A 20,259-nucleotide genomic window follows, 5' to 3' on the forward strand; every position below is an offset into this window, starting at 1 on the left:
TCAGTGTTTTCTACTTGCATTACTTCTAAAAACCGTTTCACTTCGTCATCATTGGTCCAAGATGAAGACAGAGAGCTCGTTCATTGTAATGAGGGGATGTAACCTAAGGGACTTGTTTCAAGATTTTCCTTTTTCCTGTGGTTGATCATCTCACATAATATCTGGGATTAAAGAAAGGTTAGGCTTGCAGTACGCAAGCCCCCCTAGGAATGCATCATGCGAGGCCTCCTGCAGCCTCACAGGCCCCCAAACCAAACACAGCCTCTCCAGCTGGTATAAACATGTTTGACTTCGACAGTGTCCTGTCATGCGCTACGTACGTGTGAGAGGACTAAAGATACCGGCCTCCCTTTCTGTACACCAGCAGCTGAAGCTAAAATTGTCACCCAACAGAGTCAAAACTTCCCTTGAGTCTTGAGTCATAGTCATCAGAACTTCTGTGTAACTTTGCAAGTATTTCCACCTTGAATTCCTTCTTCCATTGTCTGCATGGGCAGGAGCTTCAAACAGGAACTGAGATGCTAAAAGTGGAACAAAGCATGAAAAGACTCCTAAATATATCACGCTGGGTTTTTGCAAGTGTTTATGAATGGACACCGAAAGCCACATTCCACAAAGTTGGTTTTTACCAAACAAGGTTAGATGTTTCTTACGTAAGAACAGCACTGACCGTTTACATAAATGGTAAAAGTCGGCCAGTGCGCCCAGAACCTGCCCACGAGCCCCAGGGTGAGATCCCGCTGGTTACATCACAGGGTCAGTCGGCATGAGACTGTGGTATGTAGACGAGACCGACTAAAGAACAGTGACTGAACAATGAACAATGGTGGGCAGCGGCTGAAAAAGAACATCCAGTGTGGTTAATGACATCTGAAGTGTCCTCGTTAGGAACCCAGAGCACTTCCAGTGAGGTCTGCTTACACAACAGAGCTCCAACCTCTGATCGCAGGACTCATCCTGACCTGGTGGGATACGACTTGATGACCTGGAGGTCAACAGACATTTGGGTGTTAAAATTACACAAATAATGCCACTTTATTAGATTATCTCCTCTCCATGTTGATTCAATCTCTCAGTCTAAAATATTTCCAAAAAATGAAGTGAAATTAAGCTCCATCTCAAACAAATTGTTGCTTTGAAATGTGTTACTCAGTCGTAACACGAATGTGATCGATATTATCACGTAAAACTTGGAAGCAACTCTGAATCTGATGATGATGGCGAGGTCGTCAGATCCATTCATTTTCTGCGGGGAAGAAGACGTGTGAATTTCGCACATTCACAACTGGTCCTCCAAATGAACTGAAAATGCGACAGGAAGTTCAGGATCAGGTTTATTGTTACTTTCCTAACACACAGTGAGGCTACATGCAAACTTATCAGACTTATTTTGTTCTGCTAACCATCAGTCGCCTAAGGAATCACTCCACATTCTGGATTGTGAGAACCTCAAACTCCCTAAATTGTGTGCCTCAGACTCAGGCAGGAGACACCCCCCCCCCCCCATCCTTGGACTGCGGGGAATGTGTCCCACCTAAGTCACCAAGGCGACCCCCATTTGGTGACAGAGGAATGCCCAGTGTTTCATGTCTGGGTCTGTTTTTTCAGTGCACACAAGTGTCCACATTTCTGCTGGTAAACTGACCCTGACCACACAAGAGGAGACCCCCCCATACACACACACCCTCCCCTCCCCTATGGCCACCTCTCCCACATCCCACCCCCACTACTGTCAATCAACACCTAATACTCCCTGTATAGCTGATCTGAACCACGAGAACGACCTGCTGGTTCCAATTGAACCAAGAATGTGCTTATGTAACAGAAGAAAACTAGGCCAGACGGGGGGGGGGGGGGGGGGGGGGGGGGGGGTCATGCTATGGCTTTGAACCCCAGAGAAACAGACAGTCACATACATCAAAGAACAATAAAAGAACAACATTGAAGGAGTGAGATAACATGAAAGATTAACTGCAAAGCAGATAAAGTTTGACAGTCGTTTGAAAGCCTGCTGACAAGCTAAAACTTCAACAGCACACACACACGCACACACATAGACATATCAATGTATGGATATATATGCATATATCCATACATTGATATGTGAGCACTCACACACAAGATAAAGCTTTTATCCAGAGACTTGGAAAAAAAAAAGAAGATAAGATAAGTGTTTGAATTTTTAAACGCCATAAATCATCTTAACCCCCCTCCTCAGCATAATCTTGTGGTTTTGGAGTTCATAGCGCGACAGTCGGTGGCACCAGAACCTTCACGGCTCCAAAGCTCTGCTCCCTCTCAGTTAGCCTGATCTCAGCGTATATCTGACTCCATAAGTAGGGCACACGCTGATTAGTTTCGACCAGAATCTGACGATGCCACGCAGGTTTTAAAAACAGCGGTATTTTTTATCTCTCTTCTTCTAGCGTAAGATGGCAGACGATGACGCTCTTGTAGTTTTGGAAGTCTCCAGACCAGGACACAGCAGGAACATGGGGAACTACAACTCCCTAAATGACAGATCTCACTCAACCACTGAGAGCGACCAAAACATGGTGTCGTCTGATGCTGGCGGTATCGATGCAGCAGGAGTTTGATGTGAAACGGTTTATCAATCACACACGCGCACACACACAACACACACACACACACACACACACACACACACACACACGCACGCACGCACGCACACTGACTATTCTGATACCCTCTTAGATAGTAGAGCAGACCCGGATAAGACAAACCTGTTTAGTTAGATAACAGGCAAACTGGAGTTTCACTGGTTCTCTCTCCCTCTGACAGAGTCAAGCCTGATAAATGTACCTTTTACATGGACGGTTCTGGAATATTGCAGGGACAGAGTTTGGGGGGGCTGAATGTTCTGCTGGCTGCATCAGCGGATGAGTCACAGCATCAAATCGGAGTCTGTGTAAAAACGACAACCAGAACTTTCTGAGCACCGTTGAGTTCACCTGTCAGGGTAACAGGACGTTGGTATACCGGGTTAATCGACACGCACCAGCGTTGTCTGGTTCTGTGTAAATACGGTACCTGTCGCAACAGCACAGACATTTTTACTGCAGTGCTGCCGAAGCGGCTGAGCCTGTCCACCCTGCTAGTAAATGTCCTGTAGCAGGACTGTGGGCAAAACAAACAGCAAAGATTTGGCCCACATGTGGAAGCACAGCAACCCACATCTGTGCCACAGGACATTTACCTGGAGGGACTCTGGGGAGGTAAGAGCGTGAGGACGGTTGCCCTGTACCATGCTGATCCATGACTGCCCCCCCTGCGCTCCACCCCTGACATTTGCATGTGTGCATATGTGCTTACACGTCAAATATTGGACGAACTGGAGTGATGAACTTGTGGAAACATGCACACAATGTGTCCTTTCTCTCCCTCCACAGATTTTCTGAGGTGCCACAAAAAGTTCTGTAGTGTTAACTGGATCAGAGACAGACGAGATGTGAGTCCACAGGTACAACGCAGTCATGAGGAGGCTGCTGCTGGTCGCCGCCTCTAACACAGTACGCGGTGTGCTGGCTGCTCAGGGCCTTCAATGTACTTCTTTATGCATCGCGATGAAAAAAAATCCCCTGATGTCTTCATTGATATTCTTAAATGTTATCTTTTTTCTCCTTATGCAACAATTTGGTTGTTGTTAATGGCAGCTGCGTGTCTGTGTGTGTGTAAGTGTGTGTGTACGTGTGTGTGTTGGGGGGGGTCGTTACTTGTCTCACTCTCTGTGTTTCTTCAGCTGCTGTTCCTCCCCGTCTGGACTCATCCACACACTCATCAGACTGAGTTCTCACTCCTGATGAAACATTCAGAAACCGTCCCACTTTTCAGAGGTTTGGTGCAGACGCACCTCTTTAGTTTGAATGAATGAGAGTCAGTGAAAGGTTCTAAATGTCAGATTCACTGACATTTGAGCTGTTGGGACTTTTGTGGGGTTCTGAACCGCTGTAGTTCTCGATGCTGACACACATTCTGTCCTCAGCAGAGGTCGTACCATGGTTTTAATAAAATGGCGATTGCTTCTTCAGCCCTACCTCAATTACATTGATCTTTTTTAAGCATGATTTGATTGATATAAGATGAACAGCCCAGACCTACGCACGGGCCATTTTTTAAAATTCATGTGAAATCTCTAGAACTCCATGAGGGAAATTCCTCTAAATGCAGTAAGAACATACAGGATGGAGGTTTGGTGGTCAAAGGTCACCTTGCATGGACAGCATATCTCTGGAAGCACACGGGGACGTTGCTCCTAATTCTATACAAAGATGAACTGGAACTTAAGGATGACCGATATATTTTAGAGGTCAAAGGTCCCTGTGACAGGCACACATCGCAGAGCCAAACAACCATGACCCAGAACTTCTAGTTTTACCTTGTCTTTCAACGCCTGCTGATTTTGACCATTAGCCAGTCAGAATTTCTATTTTTACACATTTCTACATTTTTTTTTGTCTTTTTGGAGAAACATTCCAGCAGTGAAGTCACTCCCACGCCTCCTCGCCTTCACGGGAATGAAACATTCAGCTTTGCTCCATGAATCCTCGTCAAACTCATTGTTTCACCTGCCATCAGCAGGGTTGGAGGAGGAGGAGGAGGAGGAGGAGGAGGCGGAGGAGGAGGAGGCGGCAGGTGCATCAGCCCCAGCAGCATCACTAAACAATAATATCATTAACAGCTCAGAAAGACAGAGGAGCTGAGCTGGAAGGCCCAGGGTTACTGGTCTGGGAACGTTGTTTAATTAGCCCAAGCAGCTGGAAGGCAGTGTGTGTGTGTGTGTGTGTGTGTGTGTGTGTGTGTGTGTGTGTGTGTGTGTGTGTGTGTGTGTGTGATTTCAACTGGATTCAATCCACTGAGGGCTTTATTGGTTTGACACAATGATACACTACATGGTCTGAACAGAAGCTGGTGACTGAATTACTCACTGAGGAATAAAATAAGTAATTTTCTCACTTTGTATTTTAAAAAGTAATTTTGCTCTTGGTGAAATGTGCCGAACATGAAAAGAATAGCAAACTACTGTTGTGACGAACAGCTCGCCAGTACGTCTAAAATATGAGGTGCAGTGAATCCAGAATTCTTTCTTCTTTGCACAGAAGGCCAAAGGTCAGGATGAGAGGTCACATGATGGTTGTGGTCGTATGCGGGATGTCAGAAAATGAGCTGTTCAGAGGCTCAATATGCAGGTGAACTGCAATGACTTGGTTCAACATGGGCACCAAAGTTAGATTAGATCGTGCTCATCTGCTGCACACACACACACACACACACACACACACACACACACACACACACACACACACACACACACACACACATCGTCCACGAGGAGCTGCCGTTCCCCTTGTACGTAGTTCAACATCCCATGCTAAGGAAGTGATTTTCTTGACTTCAGTCTTGAGGTACCAGCGTTGATGTTATCCAGCGTGGTTTGTTGCGAACAGGAAAAACTTGACGCACGCACTTCTGTTCGCTTTCTGCTGCTGTCACCGTTTATTTCATCCTGGCTGGTGGAAACTAGGGAAACAATGAAGCACCGCCAAGTCACAGTGCTCCACCCAAACTCTTCCTCCCCGGCCCTCCTCTGGTGCCCTCCTCCCTTCCCTTGAGCAGCAGGGTGAGAGGTGGGCCCCACCCAGCATCAATGAGAAATGTTGACATGATCACAACAAATGGGATTGCGCTCTTCGGGTAATAAAGCAGATCAGAGGAGACAGTTTCCCTCAAGCCACTGGATAAACAATAATCTGTGATATTCCATGATCTAAATGCTCAGTGTCCAGAGAAGAAACCTAGCATGGATCCATCCATCCATCCATCCATCCATCCATCCATCCATCCATCCATCCATCCATTTTCTACTATCCTGTTAAGGGTGGCGAGGGGGTGGAGCCTATCCCGGCAGCCGTCAAGTGAGAGGCGGGGTTCACCCTGGACGGGTCACCAGTCCATGGCAGGGCCAACACATAGAGACAGACAACCACTGGCTCTCCCAGCCACGCCTACGGTCAATTTAGAGTCTGGATTAACCTGGTCCCTCTTGATGTCTTTGGACTGTGGAGGAAGCTGGAGTACCAGAGAGAACCCAGCAGGAACAGGGAGAACATGGAGACTCTTGTTGCATTGTTGTTTTATAAGATTTACATTCATATTTTAGGGGAGAAGAAAAAGGCTGAGAGGGTGTGACGGTGCACGACCACTATCACTAGACTGATGAAGCTAATCATGTCAGCCACAAACCACAGGCTTCCCTGGTGGAGCCTCCCTGCCTTTGAATCACTCATCTGGTGACGCACACGGGGAAACAAAGAGTAAACAGTTAGACACTGGGATTCTCAGCACGGTCACATCTCCGGTGTGTGTGTGTGTGTGTGTGTGTGTGTGTGTGTGTGTGTGTGTGTGTGTGTGTGCAACATAGCAGGTGAGTGCCTTAATAACAACTAATGAGTCTCGGATGCACACAAGCATGCATGTATTAATTGTGCATTCACACACACACACACACAGACACACACACACACACACACACACACACACACACACACACACACACACACACAGGAGATCTGTGGCTGAGGCTCCTCAGTAAAACACCACACTGAGACTCCAGCTGTGAAGGAGCTGTACTGTCCCTAAACAAGCGTCCACTAATCTCTGAGTCTGTACTGGACGGGAGCTGTACTGTCCCTAAACAAGCGTCCACTAATCTCTGAGTCTGTACTGGACGGATGCACCGCACCAACTTTCCCACCCAGAGAGGTGGAACCACCCACACAAAGAACATGGAAGACTGGACAATATGTTACATAATCTGCAGGATTTATGTAACAGCAAAGGCGAGTCAGTGAGTTGGAACGGGTCCTTTTAGGGTTCTTTTCTCTCAGACTGTCTTGCTATTTCTATTAAGGAGAGGACTGATAGACGGATGGATGGATAGATGGATGGATGGATTGTGTGCCACTGGCGATGCCCCAAAGCAGTACCTCTGTGACAAACAGTAGCACAGATGGCGGCTGGCCGGCATTCAGAGTACCAAATGGCATGCCACAACAGGTCCAGATGGACTCAGGCTCTCCGTTTTATTTTTGCCTTTGAATAGATGGTGGATAAACAGTGAAAAAGACAGGAGGAGTAAAGAAATAGAGACGAACACTGGCCGAGCGAAACCCACCGCCTACGACGTGGAAGAAAGAAGAAAAAAAAGAGTAGAAAGACAACAAGACAAAGCTGAGTGATCAAGCAAACTTTCCATCTGCCTGCTTTTTATGTTTCTCTCTCAAAGAAGCCTCGTGGCTGCAGATGAGCTGCTCTGTGAATCCCTACAAAGGAACTCTGACACACAGCAGATCACGAAATCAGGAGGAAGTTAAGCTGAAGAGTCAAAACGGCACTGACTTACATAACTGAACCGTCAGAGCAGCCAAATCATTTTATTACCTCCATGCCGGCAATGTTTTCAGTGCCGTTTGTCTGTCAGCAGGATTACGCAAAAATAATAACACGGGTGGAGTCTTTGACCCAAGACGGACCCAGTAAATTTAAATGTTTTTGTGTTGTTTTGTTTTAAATGTTATCTCTTGACTAAAAATTTCAGGGGTGAAAAAAAATCTATTGATTTCTTTGGAAATATAATAAAACGTTATGCATATTTCGTATAATTCTGGAGATTTTTCTATGATGGGTCCAGTTGTTGACCTGCATTTCTTTCCTATTGCAGAATAAGGCTTTTTCTTTTCATCGGGTTTCCAGTTAATAACATGGACCAAAGTGTCACAGTGGTGCACAGTCGCACTGAACCTGACTGCAATCTCACATCAACCCCACTGTCCGGCCCAGGTCTGCCTCACTGGATGCTAAAAATAAAATCTAATTTAAAAAACACACTTCCTGGATTAAATAAATCTTGACAATGAACATAATCCAGGCAGCAATTATGGATGGACTGCATGTCTGAGGGCCCCACAGAGTGACACCTCTGGCTGCTAAACCGCTGAATGTTTATGTGGTAACATGATGCGGTCAGAGAATATCAAAGAAGCTCCCCGTCTGTGTAAGAACCTAATTAAAAAATAGCAAGAAAGCAAAATGTTCTAGTCAATTAATTCCAGTCACTTGCTCTCTCCTTACAGCTCATTTCCATTTCACCCAGATAAGACCCCTGATAGCGGCTCGCTGTTCAGACCCCGGGAGCCGGAGTGGGGGCTTGGGAGGAGGGGGGGGCGAGGGGGCGACACCTTTGAGAAAATTAAAGCAAGTCCATCTCACACAGCCTTGGAAATATAACTGTCTGAAGACTGTGATTGATGGAGCGCTGTTTGACAGGTCGCCCTTCAAGGCAGCATCAAGGGAATAAAGGCTTCATTCAGAACACCGAGCGCGGAAAAATATCCTCTCCTGCAGGAAATGAATGAATCGAGAAAAATGCACATTTGTGGTGCCAGACGTCTTGGAGTCAAACGTAAAGCAGCCGTGAGCTTCACCTGTGATGACCTTTGAGCTTGTGTGTCAAGGGCAACAGGAAATCTGGGGGTGTGATGCCTCTCTGTAGGAATTTTGAATAATAACTGCACCAAGAGGTAAATACTGGCTCATTTTTCATGCGAGTGCTGCTGTGCGGGCCGGTGTTGATGTTTGCACAATATTTTAAAAAAAGGATCCCTGTCGACCAAATACTACAACATTCCCTCCCAACAAAGAGCAGCTCGATCTATTCTTGGATCAACTATTACCTCACATTCCCTCTGAGGCAGAACTGGAACGGAATCTCTGCTCTGAGGGTGTTAGCGGAAGAGGAGCGTGAACCCCGGAAGACTCACAGATCTGACAATCTTCCACAGGGACCCTTATCCACGGGACAGGATATAAATTATGACTACACAAAAAATGGAAGTGGCATGCACCAATCAATAATCAATTGAAGCAGCTTCACTGACCAATGGGAGACAAGTGCGTGACAGATGTTTGTTTTATTTTTTGAGGCATTTATAACGGCAGAAACTCGACAATAATGCCGCTAAGAGCATGAATACTGTCCTTACTGAATCCAGAATTAGTTTTAAAATCGGAACTGATTCACGATTGATTTGCTAAACCGGGAATTTAAAGATGTTTTGTTTCAGGGGTTTACTTCTGTAGTATCATTTCATCCTTGTTGTACCTGTGATAAGATCGGCTGTGGAGACAAAAACCCTGCGTGTGTCCCTCGAACGTCGCCGCTGCAGATGTGAACATCTTAAATCAACTCTCTCCCTACGTGGCTGCTGCGTTCTGGAGAAGCTCAAACAAGTTCAGAGACATCGACTACACCATGAATTATTAAGCTCCTGTAGTATTCCTCACAGATGAAGCATAACTAGGCCACATTCCAGCGCTGAGACGGCAGGGCTGATGGGAGTCCTCAGGTAGAATGTGTGGTCGATGCGAGCAGAACATGCTGTTCTGTGTCATAATGTTCTGGCACCTGCTGTGTCCTCCTCCCTGCATCCTGCTCCAACCCTGCAAGTGTGTGTGTGTGTGTGTGTGTGTGTGTGTGTGTGTGTGTGTGTGTGTGTGTGTGTGTGTGTGTGATATATTTTGGTCTTGTCTCTTGTTGAGTGAAAGGGAAGTCTGGTCTGTACTACTGACACCTTGAAATCAATCAATGAATCGGTCAGATGCCCGACACCACACTCCAGGATAAGCTGAGCTGATATCATCAGTTTCTGCGTTTTTTGACAACTTCCACGCTTCACTTGGACAATGCAGTCCTCAGTCAGACACACACTGCTCTAAATGTATGTTCATTCTAGCCGTGGCCGATGGAGACACATCCGCTATTTGAGTGATGACGCCATAATGGCCGTTGGCTACCTGATGCAGGTCAGCGATTTGCAGCCATGTTCTACATCAGCCAAAGCTCACATTCCCAGTGGAATCATGAATCACATTAACAGCATCATTCTACACTTAATCTCATAGTTCATGGAGGTGTACTTAATTGCTGAATTGATCCATAGAACCGGGTTGTCTGTGTTGTAGAGAGGAGCAAATTTGCTTTTAATTGGTGCTGCACAACCAGAGAAAAATGAGGAAAACTGGCTGATTTTGCTTAAAAGGTAGAAAATCTACAACAGCAGAATCCAGCCGGCTTAAGGCACCCACAGGCTGCGTGTGACTGACACAAACAGCAGTTCTGTCCTTTAACTGAAGCCTCCTACTGCCAAAGTCAGAGCAAAACACCGTCACGCTCAAGGACCATTGGTCTGGTGCAGGGGGGAAAGAGTCTGGGGGAAGCTGAAGAGCCTCCCTGGGTTCAGTGTCAGAACCCGACAAATTGCTCAGCCTGCTGACTTCCCAGTGGTCAGAGCGCTAACATCCAGGCTAGTATCCCCAAACGCCACCAGTGCAACGCAAGAACACAAAATTCCTGTAATCATTTCTTTTTAATATGCTTTATACTATTGAAGTGTCGGTTTCCGTGGCTTTGTTGCTGCTTCTCCTGTTTGTACCAACAACAGTGCTTCAAATCTTCTATGGTGTGAAAAAAACAACATGCCAGTAAATCTGATTCTGATAAAAGTGTCTGTTCACAGTGCTAACCACATGCTAGCAGAACTATTAGTTGATATTCTGCTTGAATGTGGTTTAATGTCTGTTGACACAATGCCATTTTCTCGGCTTTGAGTTTGTTTCTGATGCTGACGGGACTCAATCCCTCTTCATTCATCTCCATACATCTCTGAATCATTTCTGTCAGCCTCTCGTGTGTAAAATGTCCTTTGAACAAAACAAATTCACGCTTTGTTAACTTTGTTCTATGAGTTGCCTTTGATGGGAAGCCAAACGGCACGCTGGCACGCAGCCAAGCTACCACGCTGCAAACTCTGCCATTAAAGTTCCACCACCTCTGAACAGGCTCAGCGCAGACGAGCTGCTGTTCTCACCAAACAATAGACGGTGGAGGGAAGCGTCAAGCTGTGACAGCCAGTTAGCACAACACCACCACTGGACACACACAAACCAGGAGCTGGCATACCATTTGCATCGTTTTAGGGGTTGTGTTTGTGTGCGTGTGTGTTTGTATGCACGTGTGTGTGTGTGTGTTAGAAGACAGGAGTCAGAGAGGAGCAGCATCAGCTGCACCTCATAAGTGACTGGCAGCACTACCTTTACATCGTTTTCATCAAAATAACCGCAGAAGAATGACTAGGCATTAAAAAATGGAAGCGTGTAATTCACAACCTGACGCATGGAGAAGATGGCATTTGTCTGACTCTTCGGCTTGAAAGTATTTTCAGAAACACTACATTCCCTCTGTAAACGTGGTATATAAGAATTTACAAGACATTTAATTTTTTTTTAAAGATTTTTTTTTAAATTTTTCATTGAGTTCATTGATATTCCTGTTGATTCGGTATGATTACTATTGACAAAAACAGCCAGCCAGCTAGCGTGTTTGTTTGGGTTGATTGAGCGTTGATCTGTTGGTAATGCCTCAGGACTCCAGTAGGGGGAATCGCCTCCTCTTCCTCATTCAACAAAGACGAGCGAAGAAGAGAGCAGTTAGCCTGTTCTTCTACACGCCTCCCTCGTGCCCCCCTGGTTAAGGTATTTACCGTGTACAAAAGCACTGTACATTTTAGCGACACGTTGTGGATAATTACTGTTTCATCATTGTTGTGTTTATTGTGGGTAAAACAAAGGGGATTTCATACTTTTTTGTTGTTTATGAGTCAAGCTAACTTCGCCATTGTGTAAAGATAAGCTAACTGCTACCGTTGTGTCGCCGTAATGTGTGTGACCGCTGTGGCGCCATTTTTATTTTGACGTTTATCCTCGTTATGGAGAGCGATAGTTTCGAGAACAATATTTCATCCATCAGTTTGTCTGTAAGATGCAAAAAATATGGTTTAATTTCTGTAACGAGTAAGTTCATGTGTACGTTAAAATAAATACATGTCTGCTAAATACACAGGTTAAAAAGAAATGTTCATTTAAGTTACAATTCATGTTGAGTACTGGTTGAAAATATAATATACCTGATTTAGTAAATGTCAAAAGAGTAACTCAGTCTGTGGTCCTGAGTGTATTCATACTGAGATCCTGGTAATGTCTTACTTTGGTAGAACTGTGTATTATTTTGAAGGAATTTTCTTCAGTGACCAGGCCGGGCCATCCTCCAGTGCTTGTGTTGCCGGTTGGTCAGTATTTACTGTTACACGATAGCTGTACGTCACTGAAGTGTCGCCCCACAGACTTTTGATTGGTTCTGTAATTTTTTATTTATTTTTTTTAATTCCGTCGTTTCAAGTTTGAGTTGCAAAAATTCAGAGCAGGTCTCTGCAAGTGAAACTGACCTGACCCATTCTAAACAGAAATAAAACATTATATGATCGTCCGTCGGGGCGGTTCAGTGGAGCAGTGGTCCTCACTGTGGCCCCCCAGTAAGAAGGTTGTGGGTGGAGCCCCGGCTGCAGCACGGGGTCTTTCTGTGTGAGTCTCCATGTTCTCCCTGTTCCTGCTGGGTTCTCTCTGGTACTCCAGCTTCCTCCACAGTCCAAAGACATCAAGAGGGACCAGGTTAATCCAGACTCTAAATTGACCGTAGGCGTGGCTGGGAGAGCCAATGGTTGTCTGTCTCTATGTGTTGGTCCTGCCATGGACTGGTGACCTGTCCAGGGGGAAGGCTGCTGGGATAGGCTCCACCCCCCCCCCCCCCCCACCCTTAACAGGAGAAGAGGTAGAACATGGAGGGATGGATTGTCCATCACACAGAAGGTGTGTGATGTTCCTGAGGTCAGTGGAACAAGAGGAGACGTTCTCTAAATTATATGACCGTCATCTAAAGAAACTACCAGAGAGGAGGATCCTCCAGGATTACTCCCCGCTCTCATGCACAACAGTCCCTGCACAATGAGAACACGCCTGAGTTGCAGTTTTAACGTTAGGAAAAGAAGCTGTATCACAAAGTGGAAGAGCTGGAGAGGACAACACCCAGTTCTTCTTAACACATCCAACACAGTCCGGTAGAGTCTGGAGTGTGAAGTGTGTATGAAGTTGTCCCGGAGAGAAGGAACTTTCCAGGAGCTGGAACACAGAGAAGCTTCATTACAGTCTGAGAGGGTCCTGGCTGCTTTAATTGGCTCGCTGCTGCTCAAACATCATGATGCATCGTTCTAGCAGGGATGCTCAGGGCCTCCCATTCATTACCAAGCTTCCAACTCATCCTTTATTGTCATGTATGATGGGATTATAATGACCTGCAGGAAAACATGACGGATTATAAACTATAATGCGAGGCGTATTAAGACAGAGCTCTTATTGAGCGGGAGATCAGTTTTTTCTTCATGAACCTGAGCAGATGTGAGCAGAAGCAACAGAAGCTGGACCCTCATCATGACCGAGGGAAGATAGTTTAGGTTGGTGCTTGTTGATGCTCGTATGAATGACTTCCTGTGTTCACATTTACATTCTTATTGAAGATGTCAAACGTGTGCTCTTTCATGATCTGATCATCGAGAAAGAAAGAATGCTGTCAATGTTGGATCAAAGAATTCAGACATGTCAGATGCAGTCCTCATCGCCAGGCTGGTTCTTGGCTGGTTCTGCCCACGTGGTCTGGCACTGACCATCGCGGTCCAGACAGGTTTGGACCTGGTCTCTCCTCCATTGTGGCGTATGCCAGGCCGTAGGACGCAGTGACAGGCTTCCTAATTGAGAATCGGTATTCCAGTTGCTTGTTTGCCATGTTTCCCTCTCCCGCTTCTTCTCAGCATCTCCTCTTTGCTCTCCAAGGAATCGTATCCTGACAAACTCCCCTGCAGGAAGCCAGGGGACGTTTCTGCCTCTGCTGGGAGAATAATTAGCCTCATCTTCCTCCCTTCTCTGTCTCCTCCTTACCTTCCCTCATGCCTGTGGCAATGTGTGTAAATGAGCTGCTCCCCACCTCAGTATGGATGGGTTCCTCTGCTCAAAGGCTCATCTGAGCTTCGCCTGCATAACAAAGAGTTCAGCATTCTTTCTGTAGGGGCGTCACATGCAGGCGCGCCCCAGTTTTTCAGAAACTTCAATGTCATCTTCAAAGAAAACCAACCACTCTTAGAAGTTTGCAGTGTAGCCGAGAACTTCCAGCAGACAGGGATAGTAGTACAAATACTGGTGTGGATGTAGAAATACACTGTAGAATCCACTAACATTGGTTCAACACAGTACTGGTAGTACTGCACAATGCTTGATTCCCCAAACACCACAGATCAATACTGGGAAGGATGATGCTGATACTGGGATACTTCCTGTGGTGCTGAAGTGGCTGAAATCAAACTACACGCAAGTTAAGAGGTGACATGCAAACTCTGAGTGGTGCGAAACACTCGTGCAGGTCTGTGTGATGTAAAAATGTACCGATATCCTGAGACATCCATCCATCCATTTTCTATACCGCCTATCCATGAGGGGGTGGAGCCTATCCCAGCTGACATTGGGTGAGAGGGGCTCAGTATCTTGCTATCTTGGATACCTGGACATGGTCACTGGGGGAACTGGGAATTGAACCAGCGACCCTCTACCTCCAAGCCACGCCGGCCCTACCTGAGACATATAACACTGAATTTCAAGTAATTACAATTTGATTCCATTATTAGTAATGATCTGATCATGTGGAGTTGCTATGGTTTCCTGTTCTATTGTGAATCAAATTTGGCTGTGTCGCCACGGTAACCCCTGTTAATCAAAAGCTCACAGTAACCTATCAGTTCCTTAGGGAGGTCAGACCACATTTGGGACATAGGAGCGTATCAAGGTGTATAACAAGTCGTTTGACACAATGATTAAATGAACGAGATGAAGTTAACGGCTTCATCTTTGGCTCTTCTTGCTTCCTCCACCAGGGAATCAGCCGCAGTTTTTCTGAATCCTGCTGACGGGTACCGTGATGGAGGTGCTGCACTCGTTTCTGTGAGTTTTGAATGTTAATTTTAGCAAACAGGATCAATATTTCCGTCATTCGCCAACCTTATACGTACCAAACATATCGTGCAGGGCAGGCTGGTCCTCTGGCCGGCCAGCAGCCGTGGTCACCTCTTCAAAAGCAGCATTGTGGAGTGATTGAGCCTAAAGCCGACAGCAGGAGGTTCAAATGTGGCCTTTGCAGATCAAACGGCTACTGCTGCCGTGGGCAGCCAAGGTCAGGCATGCTGAACCGTGGCATTTTGAGAACGCGCTGGAAGGCACGAGTAAGTAACTGGGCGTTTCGGAGAAATGAAATGAATGAAACGATGCAGGAAAAATAAATCATAGTCGCACAATGTACAGTGATTCCCTGAAGAGAGACGAAGGTCACCGCTCTGAGTCCCAAACCTGCCAGGAGAACTTGGGAGAGAAGATTACGACATGTTGGCTCCTCCCGCAGCACTGCTGTGAAGTCGCCCTTGAGCAAGGTACTAAATCTTCTCCTGGCTTACTGCAGCTTTAGTAATTGAACTCAGCAGCTGCCAGCTGAGAGTGCACTAGGAAACATTTAACATGAGGACAAGTGGTGCTGAGATATCGGGGAATGCAGGAAAGCAGCCCTCAGGGGTGGGAATCATTCTTCAGCCACAGCCTTTCATATAAGCAATCATCTGTTTAGCAATTCTGACTGATACAACACAACAGTGACGTGACCTGGGGACACTGTATCTGCTGTCGTTTGGCATCTCTAGGAGAGAGGCTGTCGCCTGACTGCATCATATTTTTGAGCAGCAGCGGACTATGTAGACAAGCTTTCTCCCAAATACATTAAAAAGCAAACCTGGAAAGCAGGACCACCGTAGAATTCCACAGGGATGAGGTCTGTTAGTAAGCCAACCGAGAAATGAGCATCACCAATCACCAGAGGTTCCACTGGGATGGCGTGGTCTCTTTTAGCTGGATGCTAACTAGCAAACGCCATTAATAAGACCCACAGAACGCTTCATTGACAGGTTTTATGCTGTTGATCAAAATGATAAAGCATCTTAAGATCCTGTTGGCCATCAATTTATTTTGAGCAACAACACCAATGCATTTCCGGGTTTGGGACTCATTCCTGCCCTCCGAAGTGAAACTGGATATTTGCTACGATGACTGACGGAGGGGCGCCGTTATTGAGGCAGCTACTAAAGCCAAGTGATCCGTTCAGTCTGTCCCTGCAGTATCAAAGCAACTGGACAGTCGTGAGCTCAAAAATGTATGCACGCTGTAATCTGTTTACATTTTTCCTGTTGCTCCGCACTATTTTGGGAGTTGGTAAGTCTGTTCTAACGCACCCAGAAGCCGTTTGAAACCGTTGATCCCGGTTTCAAACTGAGCTGAGAGGTTCCAGACCTGTAAAGAGTCACAGAGCAGCAGGAGTGTTTTGTCCACAGTATGAATGAATGCCTGTCTGGTCTGGAACCATTGGTCGTGTTCTGAAGATGAACTGAGAGGTTCCAGAACTGCAGATGGGATTTGTTCTGAAGATTCAGCAGTAGATTTGTTGTCCGTGCTACCTGAGATTATGAGAGAAGCTGGAAGTCGGTGAAGCTGGTTGGCTCGTCTGTCCGTCTTTATCCTTCACAAAAAGAACAAGCTGTTTGTCCATGGAACTTAAATTGTGGTTTAGAATCAAATTCGCCACGGTTACAGTAATAAATACTTGGAAAAGGAAGCGGATTGAATGCTTGTAAGACTCGTCTTAAAGAGCCCAGTGTTGCCTTTCAAATGTCGGATCTCTGTCCTCCTTCCTCTGCAGACGATGTCACTTCATTCCCTCCTTCAGTCCTGACAGACCGAAGCAGTCGCTCTGCTGGAGGCATCTCTGTGGAGGAGCGTCTCTGCTTATTTCCTGACTCAGGATGGTAGTCAGCTGGCCATCAGCTTCAATCATTGAGACGGATTCGAGAACACAGTGAGGAGATGAAAATCTTTTTCCTCCCTTCAAGTGAAGGCTTAAACCTTTTTTTTTTTTGTGAGGTCGCACTTCCATACAAGTAGCGCATAAGAGGAGAATGTCTGGTGTGTTTTACTGGAAGTACTGCGTGTACTACCTGGGTGGTCATAAGTTACATTCATATTACCTGGACTACATTTTGCAAGTGAAATAAATCAGATGTTTCCCCATTATTTGACACAGATGTGATTTTCTTTTTTAGGTTAGCAAGGACACAGCTGCATCATTTTACAATCTGATTAAAGTGGAGGCGTGTGATGAGTGTGGTGCTTTGGCTGCACCCCTGCACTGAGGGTGGACAAAGCAACATGGAGGATAGTGGGAATTCCAACAGGCTGTGGAGGGAGGAGGACGTTGGGGACTGGATGAGATTCATTTGTGACAACTTGTCTCCCATCGTTTCCTGGATGATTGTGATATCAGGTCTGTTGCCTGATAGAACCGTCCTCACATGTCCACTCCCCCCCTCTGGCAAGCCTCCAGAGGGTCGCACATTGCTTGGACAGTAACAGATGATGTGTTTTGTGTGTGTGTGGGGGGGGGGGGGGGGGGGCTGGCAGGTGATCGCATAGCTGGAGATTAAAAGCTGCTGAACTCCCAGGCGTGTGGTGGCACAGTGAAGGAAGACGTTGCTTCAAGGCGCGGATTCATTTTTAATTCAGTGAGAAACGTGTCCACATGCTGAAGAACACAAAGGGGGTTTGTTCAGCACCGGTTCATCCTGACTATCAGCAGCATCATGGAGGCAGCTGACCCAGCTGGGTCAAGACTGAAGAGGTTCATGACAAATAACAAACCAGCGAGTCATCAGTTGACCTGTGAAACTGAAAGTGTGTGTCACAGGAAGTTCAGCTCTGCCTCTCGTGACCTTTACTCACTGACCTCTCGCACCTCTCTTGATGTCTATCAAACATGATCTTTTAACACTGTCACATCCCATATCAAACTCTATCTGTAGATGTGAGGAGCTACCAGGGTCTCGGGGGGCCTGGGACTGTCAGTCATCCGTGTACGCCATCAAAGACCTGTTATATAACTCCAGTCTTGACCCCGCACCGCGTGACCCACAGCAGTTTATGTAACCCTTTTCTAGGCCAGAGCCATGAAGCAGGACGTCATGTTTGGGTGGCCCGTTTGTGTTTCTCAGTAGGTCACATGATGATGGCGGCTTGTCTGGCAGCTATCAGCCTCCGTGTCTCAGCAGTGTACTTAGACAGAAAAACATCTCAGGCTGTTTTAATTCTTTCCTTCTGTCATCGTTAGTGTGATGCTGTTCCAAAGACAAGCTTCCCGTCCCAGTCAGGACTGTATTTTGAGTTTTTGAAGCTTTATTGATAAAAGTGGAAGGTGTGGAGACTCCAGTTCTCAGATCACCTCACTGGTTACCAGCGACAACATCCATGTCCCTGAAAACCGTCGATACTCGCCTGCCCTGCTGAGCTGGTCAGGCTGGCTGGATGACTGTTGGTCCCGTGGGTTAAACTTAACATGGTCACTGCCCTATCAGCTGTGGAGCGCAAAGACGGAGGACCTGGACGCAGGGCTTTGATAATTTGCTGATGTCATGCTTGTATTTTCTCTTTTTTGTTTTTTTTCTTGCATATTTTCAGCGTTTCACGAAGAGACAGACTGGTGATATCAGTACCAATCTTTGACAAAAAAACTAACAAAACACAAACCTCAATATACGTTAAGTATCTTATTTTGAATGTTGAAAAGATTTGAGTTAATTCTCTACGCAGCTTTAACCCCTCAAGACCAGCAGTCGTTAGGATGGCACATTAAACGGCCTCAAGGAGGAATTTGGTCACCTGGCCCCCAAATGGAGAATACAAGTTCTAAAGTACACTGGGAAAAGTAAAAGATGTAAAATGTGAAATGCTGAAGCTGTATTTCAGTGATTGCCATGACAAAGAACGGAGTACAAACAGTCCCAGAACTAAGATTCCGGCAGTAAATTCATTAATAAAAAAACACTCGAGCAGAAGGACTGGGGGCAGTTTTGATGTTGGAAAGCCGGTTTTGCTTTATTCATGAATGTATTCTTGGTGTGTGGAGATCAAAGCTTGCTCTGACAATAGTGGTGTAGAAGCAGGGCTTAGAGCCTCTCAGCCAGGCCTGACAGGATGGAAGGTTGCAAATTGACATCCATGACCAGCTGAGAGCAGGAGAAAGTCTCCAGCTGCAGCCGAGTGCACGGAGCTCCACATGTACGCCTCCTGTAATGACGGGCCACAGTTACACACTCAGTGTGTGTGTGTTTTGGTGCGCGTCTGCAAGTCCCGAATAAGAAAAGTTTGTTGGAAGAAGCAAAATCTTTGGGGGGGGGAGGGGGTCGCAGCCTCCTGTAATTTTGTAAAATTGTTTTACGCTGCTTGAGAGAAAAGAGTCGATGCGCAAAATGAAGAGATGGGAAATTTTGGCTTTGATGTAGCAAATCGTTAACTCCCGGGACCGAGCAGCTGTTTCCTACTGCTGGGGGATGGAGAATTGGAGGAACCCATCTCACAGCGATTCCTCAAGACTTCTCTCCATTTTTTGCTGATAATTGGCTGCTGGCCGCAAATGTCGCCTCCTCTTCTTCCTGGTTTCTAACAGCCGTGTGAGTCGTTGCCTGTAGCGCCGTCCTCTGGTAAAACCTGCACCGCGTAGCCTAGTTTGTTTGCTCCAAACCAGCGAATGGAAACCCACTTAATTCCCATTTCCTGTTGCGACATTTCCAAAGTTCACTTAGTCGTTGGAAACACGACTTCTGCCACTTTATACACTTCTGTAAATGGGTTATTTAAATTAACATTGTTTAATTAAAAAAAACCCTGAACAAAAGGACTTCAGACATGCCATTTTTCGAGTTTCACTCCACTCATCTGAACCTTGCTTCGCTCTCTGTATCACAGCGGAGTGAATGTTGTTATTTGAGAAATCACTAACATATCTGGTGTGTGTGTGTGCGCGCGTGTGTGTGTGTGCACGCGGGGTGACTTTAGAACACTGTCGACTGGATCCTCGTCTCATTTGAGTCTGATTATTCTTTTGTGTTTCACCTTTCTGGATGAGCCCCAGGTGTTCACAGTTCCCCCCACCATCTAATTGGTCAATTATCATTATTGTGTGGTGGGCTGTATGCACACACACACACATAAACACCTCCATTATTCATTCTGCTGCAGAGGCACACAATGCACTTTTTTCACCTCAAGCCACCTCAGGGAGTTATTAAGGGTTTTGGGAATGACTGAATCCCTCCTGTACTGTTTAGTACACACATTCATTACTCAGAAGTACAGATACTTGTAAAACAAAATAGTAAAGGC

The 20,259-nt window shown here is 46.1% G+C and overlaps 1 protein-coding gene and 1 long non-coding RNA gene across 9 annotated transcripts in view; one reads left to right on the forward strand and one right to left on the reverse strand.

Moving 5' to 3' along the window:
• The window catches only part of rasgef1ba (RasGEF domain family, member 1Ba), a 92,000-nt gene that overhangs the window by 37,821 nt on the left and 33,920 nt on the right, over positions 1-20,259 (reverse strand). The window lies entirely within an intron of this gene.
• Positions 11,285-19,730, forward strand: LOC147259697 (uncharacterized). 8 transcript variants are annotated; one of them, XR_015116376.1, is made up of 7 exons: positions 11,545-11,607; positions 12,375-12,492; positions 14,886-14,952; positions 15,037-15,230; positions 15,310-15,434; positions 16,748-16,903; positions 17,148-17,463. It is a non-coding gene; the product is annotated as an uncharacterized LOC147259697 (long non-coding RNA). The 8 variants fall into 8 exon arrangements; XR_015116375.1 differs by lacking the exon at positions 11,545-11,607 and adding an exon at positions 17,506-19,730 and having other exon boundaries at positions 11,614-12,492; positions 17,148-17,368; XR_015116379.1 differs by lacking the exon at positions 11,545-11,607 and adding an exon at positions 11,614-12,227.

Source organism: Aulostomus chinensis, chromosome 6 (genome assembly GCF_037954235.1).
Source record: "Aulostomus chinensis isolate RoL2024-O1b breed Wild chromosome 6, RoL_Achi_v1.0, whole genome shotgun sequence".
Lineage (NCBI taxonomy): Eukaryota > Metazoa > Chordata > Actinopteri > Syngnathiformes > Aulostomidae > Aulostomus > Aulostomus chinensis.